The 13,538-nt window shown below is 45.6% G+C and overlaps 1 long non-coding RNA gene across 1 annotated transcript in view; it reads right to left on the reverse strand.

Annotated features, from left to right (window-relative positions):
* Positions 1–1,159: 1,159 nt before the first annotated feature.
* LOC138297431 (uncharacterized) overlaps positions 1,160–13,538 on the reverse strand; it is a 118,415-nt gene continuing 106,036 nt past the window's right edge. The window contains exon 4 of the long non-coding RNA XR_011204099.1: positions 1,160–1,222. This is a non-coding gene — a long non-coding RNA (uncharacterized lncRNA). The remainder of the gene's footprint in view (positions 1,223–13,538) is intronic.

The raw sequence follows: 13,538 nt of genomic DNA on the forward strand, positions 1-13,538 counted from the left end.
AATGTCAACTACTGCATCAAGTAACAGATTTTTGCATGTTAGTAGTCTTTCTTGTATTGTTTTACTATGACACCTGGTTACCAGTTGATCCCTGATAAGTTGGTCAGTGGTTGTACCAAATCCTCATTTGGCTGCCAATACTCGTAATGAAGCTACATAAGCATCAATTGATTCTACCGCTGATTGTTTCCTGGAGAAGAACTTATTTTTCCTGACAATTAAGTTGGTTGGTTTAGAGAAATGTTTTTGTCTTTCCAGTTTTATTCCAGCTATCTCATTTTCATCCATTTCATCCCCCAGAGATGGATCAGTTAAGTGTGCTATTATTTCTTGAACTTCCATACCCATACCCAGTCAATCTTCAAGAAGCCATCGCTTCCTTTCTGGTTTGAACTTAAATCCATCAATTGCACCTAAAAATGCACTGAATGATCTAAACCATTCTTTCCAAGCTACTGGTGGTACTCCTGGCTACTGTAGAAAAATATGGTGGTGGATTAATGGATTTCGTGTTACCAAAAAGAAATCTTGATGCAAAAAAAAAAAATGCAAAACTGAAATAAATTGTAGCATTAAGTTATTTGCCTGACTATGATAATGAAAGAAAGCGGGCAATAAAATGGCTGTCAGAAATGTGTAGCTTAGTGACTGTCTTTGTACAGACCAGGCAGTACATGTATTTGCCTAAAACAAACCAAGCAATAAAACGGCCTTCCCAGTTGTAGGTAATAAATGTCTGAATACTAACACCCAAACAGTGTTAAGATTTCCTGAGTTTTTAACTCAGTGAAAAAAAAGTTCCTGGCTAAGTATTGTGACACAAAACAGTTTTTGAAACGGCGGCTAAATATGCGAGTGTAGCACGCTTGCGCCAGTCCTCTTCAATTGCAAATTCTATGGTCACACAATGTCAGGTCACTCAGGTTGCATGACCTTGTATTGCGACAGTCCTCTGAACTTTAAGATAGCTGCTGATTTGTGCATGGTTGCCCCCCATAATTTTCCAGGACACAGGCGGGCTTAAAGATAACAGCTTGTGTTGTGCAAATTACCGGTGTCCGCTTCTGATCACTTCTCCACCCAATACAGCTGTCATAAGGTGTCCAGCATGCACACCGAAGAGAAAAATTACTTGATAAGGTACAGTACTGCAAACACTCACCTCAGAATGTCTCAGCAGCGTGGTTCGATCATCACCAATGTTATGAAATTAGTCCACGCGCTGAAAAAGTGCGATGCTTTATTAGAAGTAGCAGAATAGCGGGGCAACCACCAACAAGAAAATCGACCACCAGTCTCCTCTGCCTCTGATCCCCAACTGTCATGGAATGCGGCATACAGTTCCACATTCCAGCCCAGCTTGAAGAATAGAGACAGACAAGCGCTCATTAAGCATAAACACAGACATAACAACAATACCTCTGCAAATGTATGACATCAAAGTACATAACAACATAACAGAAGACTCCCTTTTCTTTAAGGAACTCAAATAATACCTGTTAAAAGTCCAAAATGGAAGACATTCTGTTGGCTACAGTTCTAAGATTGAAATCACTTTATTCATCTTAAATGGGAGGACTCTACCTCAAAACATAAGTACGCTCACTGTCTTGGATGGCCCCTTCAAGCTTCTTCTATGCAACTTTCTTGAAGGGGACTCGTCAGAGCTGAAGTATGATCACATAGTACTTCTTGCAATTAATGAAACTATATTACACCTGTCCTCATTAAAAAAATTAAACCATGGAGGATCACTTGAGGGCCCTGCTCTGAAGTTGTACCTACTAGGTTGAAGATCTGAGAGAGTAGGATCACTTATTAGCTTGATCAACACTATAATCGCTCCACGTAAAGCAGTGAATTTTCTGCAGTGCCCCTACACATTTAAGTGAATATGTCCTCCTGCAGACCTGCTGGCCCAGTAAGAAGTTCTAACAAAAATCTTTTGGGCACGACCATCATTAAGTTGACCTCCTCATTGGGAAGGTATTTCTCTCTTCAAAATGCTAAAGCATAGAATAATATCTCACAAAAACTATACATTATAAGAAAATGACATGGGAGTATTTGGAATATGGACAAATAAGTGAAATCACTGAAAATATCAGGCACAAAATTTGGGACAAAAATGTATTTTCAGAAAATGGCATTGCAATATAATTTGTTTTCTTACAAAAACAACTTGCACTGGTGACATATGTTTTGTAATTTCAGAAACATTACAAAGTGTTATTTGGGGACAACTTGCATGTGTTTACTTTAAACTAAAAGTTGCATTTTGGACCAATGACTGTATTTGCTTTAAGTGACATGCTTATAGTTATGTTTGGCGCATACACAGAACAATTGTATTCCCTGAAAATAGCATTCTTGTATTGTGAGGCAACTGAAACCCCAGGGGCTGAGAAAATCCAACACCCTTGTGTGTTGTCCACTAAGTGTGTGATATGTTTTCTGGATCAGTATTCCAGCACCCAGCCGGGTAGACTTTCCAGACTCTCTGGTTCTACAGGTTCTGTCAATTTGACAACTCGGAACAGATAGCCAGTTCGACTGCAATCACCCTAAGTCACACTGAGCAGTATCTGAGTGATTTGCACTTCAGGTAACAATCAATTATGTGATATGTCACAAGAATCATTATTGGAACACAAACTCTAGAGGGACTATTAAACAAAGTACTATCATTCTGCCCTACTTCAGAACGGGACCAAATATATGACCAAGATTGATCTCTACAAATTCAGAAGAAAGCTGAAACTTCAAGTGTGCTTTCCTGGAAACCAAACTTGAGAAGACAATAAATACAACAACCCATTATATGTGAACATGCAGTGAATAACCTCGAATTAATGCATCTTCTGGCCACCCTATCAGATGATGATGTCATGTACAAAAAGAGGACCACAAAAACCTAACCACAACTGCATATGAACTTGCATTTGATACCAACTATTCCACAGACAGTGGCCTTAAACCAAAAGCCTTATTCACTCCAATACTACCTCCAAGGATCACCATTGATCTGTTTCAAAAGTGGTCTTAACCAATCTTAAAAAGGAATTCAACAAATACTGCAAAAAGAAAAAAATATCATCCAATACAACTAAGCAAGAAAGAAAGGCAATTAATCAGCTCAAACAGAATATTGATATTGCTATCAAGGAAGCAGACAAGGGGGAAATAATGTAGTTTTCAAATAAATTGAACAGCAGTTACAAAACCAAGTGTGCTATGAAAACTTTTAAAAAATCCAACCATCAGGATACAAATGGAGCTGCTATCCAATCTGGAGAAGTTGATCCAGAAAGGATTGTTGATATGGGATAATAAACAATACACCTATATCCAGCATCCAATAATGGCAACCATATATGCACTGCCCAGAATTCATGAACCTGGCTTTCCTTCAAAAGGCAGGCCTTAATTTTGGGGATTCCCACTATATGCTCACACCTGGGTGAGTACATAGAGCATCAATTACAACCATTTGTGAGGAGTTTACAATCCTATGTACCAGACTCCAAAGACATTTTACAGACATTAGAGCACCTAGATTAGGAAGATAATTTCATTTTAGCAACAATCAGCTTAGTAAATCTCTACACATCAGTAAACCTGATACAACCTGAAAAGCCCTCAACAAGATAAGCACACTTTTTGGAAGCAAACCAAAAAACCATAGAAATGCTAGTGTTGTGTCTGTCAAACAACTTCTTTTTCTTTAATGGTGACATATACCTACAGAAACAATGGGCACAGCATTTACGCCACCATATTCATATATTTTCATGGGAGAATTTGAGAACTACTACTGACGGGATGACAAGTTCTCTCACACAACCAACCATATTGTGTGGTGGGGACAAGACATAGGTGACATCTTGTTTAATTGTTAGAAACCTCAAGCATTACTGATGGACTGTCTGAAGAAATTGGGGGACAACAGAAGGGCAATCTAAGTGACATCATATGTTTCAAAACATCAGGTCGTCTTACTCGATCTGACTATCTACATTGAAGATGATCCTCAAGTGCGGATTTACCATGAAGAAATGAAAGACAAGAGGTGCTTGGCAAAACAAAATAAAGTTATAGAGCTCTGAGTGACCTTTTATAAAATTCTAGAGGGGTTAAAGAACAATTCTATACATTCTTTACAGAAAAGAATCTGGGCCTAGTCACGAAGTCATAAAACTGACAATGGGATAAAGTGCTCAGGTGGGTCTCAACCTTGAGTGGACCAAATGTGGGCCAGTAGGTACCATGTCCAGATGTCCGGCATGGGGAGAGCATGATCACTGCATGTTGTGTAGGTGTTGTGTTCTGATTGGCTGAGTGTTCCTAACTTCATGTGGCATTTGACTTTTATGGAATTTTGGGAATGCCGCCCCTCTGGCCAAATGTGTTTTATTGGGGGCCAATCTCCCAGGACCCACATGGTGTTGCTACCTATCTGCAGAACAGATCTGGGTTTTTCCTGTTTGTGCATTTGTCCATGGGCTACGTGTCAACTCAACTGTGATCTGTCAAGCAGTTGCTTTATGCTTAGGTCAGAGAGCTTGCCTGACTATGTATTTCTGACTCTGGGTTAATGGGAAGGTCATGTTGGGTGGATTTGACAACAGTGATGTGAGTTCGTTGTTATGCTGGCACATATCATGGTGTACATTGACATTGTTTTTATGCATGTTAACATTCCCTCCTCTAGTTGAATTGTCAACTACGTTATCCACCCAACATTTCATGAAAGTCACATTATTTGAAGTTTAACGTGTTTCTGTTGTGTCCACTATTATTTCACTGAGTTACTTGCATTCTACCTAATTTGGGTACTGCAGTTTTACCGCAGAAACCCCCCATTTGTAGGAAACAACACAAAAACAGCACAGGAATGACAATTGGGAATAATGACATGCACAGTCTGGTCATCCAACAGGGATCCAGGAAAACCAATTGAACAACCAGTCCTGCTCAGGGCACCTCTCTCCTTCTACATGTCGGCTTGTAGACAATGCAATGATTAGATGGTGAAAGTCAGTGTCCCATTATCCAGGTCGTTACTAGATATAAATGTACAACAGGATCCATCAATCTTGGTACATACCCTACTCTCCATTGTGGTCACCAAGTCCAACACATACCGATGTTGCATCACTATGAGGCGGATAGCTCTTCATTGATAGCGTTTAGGCCGAGCTTGGTATTGTTGATCATTTTCAGCATTTCCCACCTGGTTATCTACAACTAGTGGGTGTTCGCTTTTGTCTGGAGGGTGAAGAAGGGTATAGACCTTCTCGTGTTTACTTGAGTGTCAGTGAATAGTCTGAATTCTTCTGGAATGTCCTTGTACTGAGCCCAACCAAAATAATCAGCAGTTCTTTTCTTTTGAGCCTGATGCAACAGAGTTGTTTTCTTCTGTAATGAATGATGGAACAACTTGGACAGGTCTTCTCCAGGGATGACCAGAGATGGGGGTGTGCACAGTTACGAGGGAGCGGAGGCCCCACCATCCGGGGATGAGCTGAGTGTAGGCGAATTCCCCACACTGCCAGTAGAAGTCATTCAGCACTGAGGTGCCCCAGTGCATGTCTGTTACGTGTAGTATTGCCCTACAGTTTTAATTAGTGCCCAGAGGGATCATGCCTTTGCCTATGGAACACAATGAATACAGTGTAAGTTTCCATACAATTAGGGATTGGCCTATCCCTTCCAACCACATGTACCTGCCTATTTCAGTATCCCAGATTTCCTGCCATTGGGTATCTATGCTGGTATTTAATCCTCCCCAAATGAGACTTATTTCCCCTTGTATCATTGAGGTGGATGGCCCTCCACAGGATCTTCATGTCTTGGGTCCACTTGTTATTAAAGAAGACTGTCCCAGACACGCTAAGGGCCACCTTGGGAGCACAGACGGAGGCAAAAGTGGCTGAATTTGTGCACTGGTGCAGTGATTTTGCTACCTCCAAAAACCTATTTTCTGGAAAGTTGCGGGCCAACTAGTGCCCTCCCCTACAGTGCCCTTCCTGCACATCCTGTGTAGCTAAATTTTAATATTGCTAGGCTTGGTGTAAAGGTACAGGGCAGTGGGGGTTGGTCTCATATCGAGTGACGTTTACTACTAATCTATGGGGTTCTAGCCTATTAGGTTGTATCTTGTCCCTGATTCTACAAAGGTACAGGTGGATGAGAAATTTGGCTTTTTCAGGGGCTTCCTCTTGGGATAAATAAAGCCTATCTGCACCTATGGCATGTGGTATCAACGAACAGACATAGCACAGTCAACCTGATGTCTGAGCGTCATGGGCAGTCATGTGCTGATACCACGTGTTGTGTAAGGGTGTGCTGTGTAATCCATGTGGAATACTAACACTAGGTTCAGTGTAATTGTAAGTGATGTGGGAAAGGCCCCTACGCAAGCAATGTAGTAATGTTGAGGTAGGCTCCTTGTGACTAGGCAGATTTCAGGAGTTTTGTAGGTCTTGGGATGTTTTCCTGGGGAAACATCTGTGGTCTTTTGGTGATTGGGGATGTTTCTGCTCTGGCAAATGTGGCGCCAGGGGTGTCTTTACATTAGTTCGTAGAAGAGTGTCTGTAAAAAACAGTCCAAAAACAGTCTGTGGTGTTTGTCTTTGCAGATTTGGGTTATATCAGAGTTCTGGAAGTTGATGCTGAAGAAGTGGCAGGCCGCTGTAAAGGTGGTGCACTCGTGGTTTTATCACAGACCGGTTGGATAAGATCTGTAAGTTGTAGGTTACCTTAGGTTAGCTTAGGAAAACATACATACATTATTTAGTCTTGGGACATTTTCTTGTTTATGTTCCGTGAATCTATTTTGGGGGTGGCTCCAGCTGGGGCAACTATTTTAGGGACGATGAGTGTTTTAGTCATGGGTCGCCTGAGTTTTATTTTGTGGGTCATTTGGTCCTCTCCTGTCACCATGGCAGATGAGAGTGTTTCTATAGAGTAATCTTTTAGTGGGTATTCCTTAGCTATTTTCCCTAATATGTGTGTTACCGATATAGATGGAACCTTTTGACAATTTGGGGGTTGCTGGTGCTTGTAACATGCTCCTAGGACACGTGGATGCCCATCTAATCCCTGCATGTGTCATGCAATAAGGTTCTTCTTTATGAAGTTAGATGTTTTTATCCATGCCCCTTTTCCGGAAACTTTGTTTTGGGCTACTTTTGGGCTTCTTTTTACTGTCACTGGGCACTTCGTTAGATCTTCATGTGATGGTGTTTTATTGTGGTATGCTGAAGGGGGTCGGAGAGGTTCTCCGTGGCCCCATATGATTTTGGTGGGATCAGGTCTATTGCTTTCCCGGACAGTGTGATTTGACTGACAGGCCAGACGTGGTGGTAAGCATATCCATGCACCTTGCATGGGGCTGTTATGGGGCTGTGATGGTCTTTTTCAGAGTCTTTTTTCCTCCCGGCATCCCCTCTCCTCAGATCCAGGATTTTTTAGGCCTGCCACCCTGTCTGTGACCTGGGACTTCTAACCGATGACACGCTGCTCTCGCTGTTTTGGAGGGACACAATCCAACGAGCAGACTTTGATCATTTGGAACCCTTTTGGGAGAGGAGGAGGAGGCAGAGCATTTGCTACGATGGGAGTCAGGTGCCTGATCGGGACTTGTCGAGATTTTCCTGGTGTGAATAATGAGATAGGACACTGATTGAATTTTCTTACTGACTTGGTGCCATGTGATGCTTCGCAGTCTGTCGAATTTTGTGCATATGCTTATGGAAATTAAGATGTCTTCATCATCCCAAGTGTGCGGGAAATCTGGCTCCCCACACTGGAACATTGATTCATTTTGGAACTTAAAATGGGGCCTCCATTGGCCTGGAGGCTACTGGTTTTGGAGGTACTACAGTTTGGAAGGCGCACCACGAGGGAACTTTGGTCCTGTGATAAGTGCCCTTGAATAGGGACTTTTTGATCTAGTTACTGAAACCTGTGCCAAATGGACTTTGATGAGAGGACCTAAGTATTTTGTTTTATACACTGGTCGGGGGCCATCCTACCCCCTCATCAGAAGGCACATCCCCTAGGGTATGGCCAGCCGAACAGCCCACTGGGGGACCAGCAGCAGAGTGGGGCATAGGCCACTGCAGGCACCTGAATAGCGGATTCCAGTGTGGATTCCCGATCGACAAAATGTACAGCAGCCCTGAGTTTTTTCCAAACATGTAAAAGCATGAGTTTTGTGATTGTGTAAAGGCATTGCTTTCCAAGACAATCACCCCTCCCTGCCGTGGGTGTGGCCCTGGTCCTTGCTGGGATGAGTTCCCTGTCTGCTGAATGTAAGATGCTTTTAGGTTGACCTGGGCTTGTTTTTGTGGATGAGGATTTTGTGGGGCCTGGCCTAGGCCTATCCCTCTCTGTTCATGATACGCCTTTAAACTGCATCAGTCTGCAATAAGGCTCATTCTGTGGCAATAGTGGCACTCTCTGAGGTTTGGCAGTTGCCAGCCTCCCTGACCTATTCCATTAGTACTGGGTGGTAATCCTCTGGGGTCCTGTAGCAGGGCTTCCTTATAAGAGAATACAACCTGGGGGCCCGTGTTGGTCCATGGCTTTCCTGTCTCTTGTCCCCATTGTTCCCTCATTCTGTCTAGAAAGTCAGACATGGTTTCCCCAAGCTTCATGCTCTCTGCCATTAGTCTTCCTACATCTAGGCAGTCAGGGTACATTTCCCTCAGAGCTGTCCATATCTAGTGTCTGAATGAATTGGATGTGACCCGTCATGCTCAGTTTTGGTCAGCTTCACTGTTGGGATGCAGGCTTGGGAAAACACTGTTAGTCTGCTCTCCGATGATGATGCTGAGTAGTCTCTTGACATCACCTATTGCTAGGCTTATTCCCACTGTGTTTTTCTCAAAACGTGAGATCAACTTTCCTCCCCCGTCCATCAATGGGGGTAGTTTGGTTCTGAGCCCTTCTTTGACCATTTGTGTCCATGGCACATAGATGGTCCCTGACATGCCCTTCTGTAAAAATGGCCACGTAGTGCTCCCAACTTCTCAGGCATTCCTGCATGTAGGGGAAGTTCCATTTAGGATCTCCCCCTCCATGTTGGATGGAGTCTTCTGTGATGGCCATGTCCTCCGGTTCAAAGGATCCCTCCTCTGGCGAGGGTTTATCATAGTGATCACCCTTTCAGTCCAGCGGGCCAGCAGGTGGCAAAATGGTTGCTCCAAGGCCTCACCTTCTTCTCTAGACACAATGGCCCTCATTGCGATTTTGGCAGTATGAGTACCGCCATGGTGGCGATGGCGGTCACACTGCTGTCGGGCCAGCAGAGGAGAACGCCATTTTATAACCATTGTGGTTTTCTGAACCAAACACAGCCAATCCACCGCCAGTACCGCCAGTGCGGATGAACCGCATGGGCGGCGGTAAGCATCTCGAGGCCAGCAGGGACCATGTTCCCGCTGAGCGTATTACAAGGTTGCACACGATTTTTGCAGCGGTCGCACCGCCACCAAAAACGAACCATATAAAAGGAGACACTCACCTTCAGGAACACAGACACATCCGGAGCCACCATGGAACCAGAACTTGAAGTCTTCTCAGTGCTCCTGCTCACCCTGCATCTTCAGAACCAGCGACAGCAACGGCGATGGCAAAGAGGACAACAACTGTAAGTACACATACTGGAGAAAAGGTATTAGAACACATGCACACACAACACACACATCCGGGACGGCTAGCGACGGTCACACACATGTGCAACCACACACCCAAACCAACATACACACATGCCTACACACACACACTCACACACAAAACACACACACTCACACAAACAATATACACACCAAGCACATCACACATGTGCCATACACACACTACCCCGCACACACACATCACTGCCACAGGCCAACACACATGTACACAACACCACTGAGTCTCACAACATTACAACTACAGCTACATAAATGCTTGCCAACACATTGCACTGCACACCTACACATTACAACACATACCAACAACACACAACCAATCAACAACAGCACACACCCACACAACGTACCAAATGTCACACCACGCCCACACAACTCACAATGCAGATGACATAACCATAACCACACACACGGGTGCACACACAACCACACAATGGCACACAACACCACTACACATCACACCACATACAATGCTTAGCTTAGCGGCACACATGCATGGAACCACACACAAAACACATCAGTAGCAGCTGGACCAATGACAGGCCCATACACATATGCATTCCAGGCATAACAGCCAGCACTACCAACACACACAACTAACACACCCACAAACCAAAGCCCACATACACAAATCAGACATGTTGAATGAAAAGCAGGACAAGAAAGTCATCATCTCACCAATGGCAGGTTGGCCCTGATGTATTAAAACTTAAATAGAAATAAATAACTAAATACAGGCAAAAGGCCATTGGCCATTCCATGTGTCTCCGTGCCATTACACAAATGGTACGTCTCAGTGCCCCAGCTTGACTCCTGACTTCAAAATCACCTCCACATGGTTGGGGCATCAAGGGGGTGGTGGTCAAGACAGGGGTTTGGGCGTGGGATGTAGGTCCTTGGGTTTGCCCTTGGGTTGGAGGGGACTTGGGTTTGGGTTTTGGTGGAAGGTCTTTAGGTTTGGTCTTGGGAGGGGGGACTTTGGGTTTGGAAGCGTGGACCTCTTGGCAGGGGGAGGAGCCTGGGCAACACCAGGGGGGCACGGGAGGAGGTGGAGGTGGATGGGCTGAAACTGGGCAGAGACACAGGGTACTTCGGGGACTGACAGGGTAGGAGAGGGTTAGGGAGCTGCGTAAACTCATAAAGGAAATGTTTCTTAGGGACACTAAGGCAGTCACTGGAAAAGCGTTTGGGAATGGAGAGAGTGGGAGTGGTTGTCAGATGTGTCTGTGAGCGTCATGGGTGCAGGTGTGTGAGTGGAATTCTTGTGTGTGCTGGGTCTCTGTTGGGTGAGTGAGTGCAGGCGTTTAGGTGTCTTGGGAGGAGGGAGGGAGGAGGTGCTGGGAAGTGCCATGATGTGGGTGACTTTGTGTTGACATGGTGGCTGCAGGATTGGTGCAGGATTGGTGGATGTGCTGTATGTGGGGATGTCGGTGGTTATGGTGAGTGTGGCTATGGTAACTGGGGTGGATGTCTGTTGGTCAGCTATTGTGGTGACAGTGGGCAATATGGCAGCTGTGGCTGGATCAGGGAGTGTTGATGTTGTGCCAGCAGATGTGAGTGGTGAAGTGTTTGTGATGGGGGGGTGGTGGTGGTAGCTGCACAGGCAGTGGATGTTGTTGTGTCTGCAGGTGGGTGCTGTGTGTGTGCATGCTGGTGGTGGGTCCTGTGGTGCTTGTGTTTGTCATGTGGAACTGTGTCTATTACATGCATGTGTGAAGGTGTACTCTGGATGGGTATGGGGAGAGGGGATTGGGATTGGGAAGAGGTAGGTGGAGGGGGAACAGTAGACAAAGGTACTCTGGCTGCTGTCAGGGAGGAGGCCAGAGCCTGAATGGATCTCTGTAGGCCAGCCATAGCACTGTGACTGCCTTCCAGGAACGCATTGCTCTGTTGCACTTGAGCCACCAGTCCCTGGATGGCATTTACGATGGTGGTCTGACTCACAGAGATGGACCTCAGGAGGTCAGTAGCCTCCTTTACTGAGGGCAGCAGGGCTGACTGAGGCTGGGGCAGAGTTGCCTGCAGCGGAGAAGACGCCCCCCCAATCCTGGGTGAGCGGGCATTGGCAACTGGGTGGGGAGCTACAGAGAGGGCAGACAATGATGGTGCTGTGGTGGTCCCAGATGGGTCCATCACGGCCAAGGAGTGTCCACTGGAGGAGGATTCCAAGCATGATTTAGACAATCTGGTCTCTTTGTGGCACTCCTCTTGCCCTCATCTGACTGGGTTCCTCGGCCTTGCTGGAATCAGCCACCTGGGTCCCGTGGGCTGCCGCTTCCCCACTCGCCTGTGCCCCTTCTCCGGATGATGCCTGATGCACACAAAGGGAGAGAAGAAAGGGTGGAAAAGGGTCAACACCTAACGTCCATAAACACATATGAACATGTGCATATCTTACATAACATCTCATGGCCGGGCATGCCATTGCAATTGCACTCCAAGTTTGATTTAACCTATTGCTCATGGAAAGCTGTATTGGACAGTTAACACCAGATGTGCACACAAGTACAGATATGGACATGACGAAGGTAGTGACTCGCCATTGCAGCAGAGGAATTGGCAGGAACATCTCAAAATGATATGAATACACAATGTTGGTACTTCAGGGACCTACCAGGGCACCACCCATAGTTGTAAGCCCAAGTCCACACAGTGATATATACAATAGCAGCAATTGCTGTACAATCTGCCCTTATGTAATCTCATGTAGCAGTATCCCATTGCTGTTTCCCTCCTACACATCCCTACACTCTGAAGGTGACATATGTTTGCATAGTCACCTATCAGGGCAATACTCCTGTTAAACTGAGGCCCTTCTTGTGGTGGAACTGTGAAGCTAGACCCACAATCAGTTCATGGCAGCAACTGTACAAAACCAAGACATTCTCAGTTCATGTAGAAGACTAACACAGATGGGATCGCACTTACACCTCTGATACACTGATGCCAATGGTTTGAGCTGGGCAGACACAATGCTTAGGTTGACAAAACTGCCCTATCCTTGTGAAATGTGATATTTTAATCCACTGACAGCATTGTCTTGTCACACATAAATCATATGTACCCTGGCTGGGTCACTGATACCCATTGTCGTTGTATGTCTACCATTGTCCACAATCACAGTATTCCAGTAGTAGCCCACCCAATCCCACTCAAGGCCTGACAAGGACGAGGTCACAGTCAGTACTCACCCCCTTGTGGCTGCTGTGCTGTCCTCAAGCGCCCATCCACCTCAGGGTAGGCCACCACCAAAATGTGGGCCATTAATGGGAGTCAGGATCTGACGGGCACCACTCCCTCATTGGGAGGACATCCCCAGCTGGGCCTTCGCAGTCTTCCGGGCCCAGCGTCTCAGGTCCTCCTACCGCTTCCAACAATGAGTGCTCCACTGGCTATGGACCCCCAGGGTCCGTACTTGCTTTGCGATGGCACACCAAATCCCTTTCTTTTGATGGGCATTGAACCTGGATGGGTGACACAGACAGGAGGAGAAAGTGATTAAGACTGGCATAAAGTAGACAGCATTGGTCTATACACCTCAGACACACCACATTGCCATCCACATCCATTGTAACTGGTCACACTCCTAATATCCATGCCCCCAGCAAGGTTGTACTCCTTGGTCAATATCCCTACACCATTGACAATGACACAGACCTTTACCACACACGATAATGGCATGGTGCTCATGTGCTCCTCTGGGGCCCCATACAGCTGTCCATACAGGGGTAGGACCCATTCAACCAGCTTCTCCAGTTCTTGGGTTAAGGCTGGGCCCCAACCACCTGCAGAATGTGGCATGAATGCTCCCAGAGACAGGACATAGCAGCTCACGTA

This window comes from Pleurodeles waltl, chromosome 5 (genome assembly GCF_031143425.1).
Source record: "Pleurodeles waltl isolate 20211129_DDA chromosome 5, aPleWal1.hap1.20221129, whole genome shotgun sequence".
Lineage (NCBI taxonomy): Eukaryota > Metazoa > Chordata > Amphibia > Caudata > Salamandridae > Pleurodeles > Pleurodeles waltl.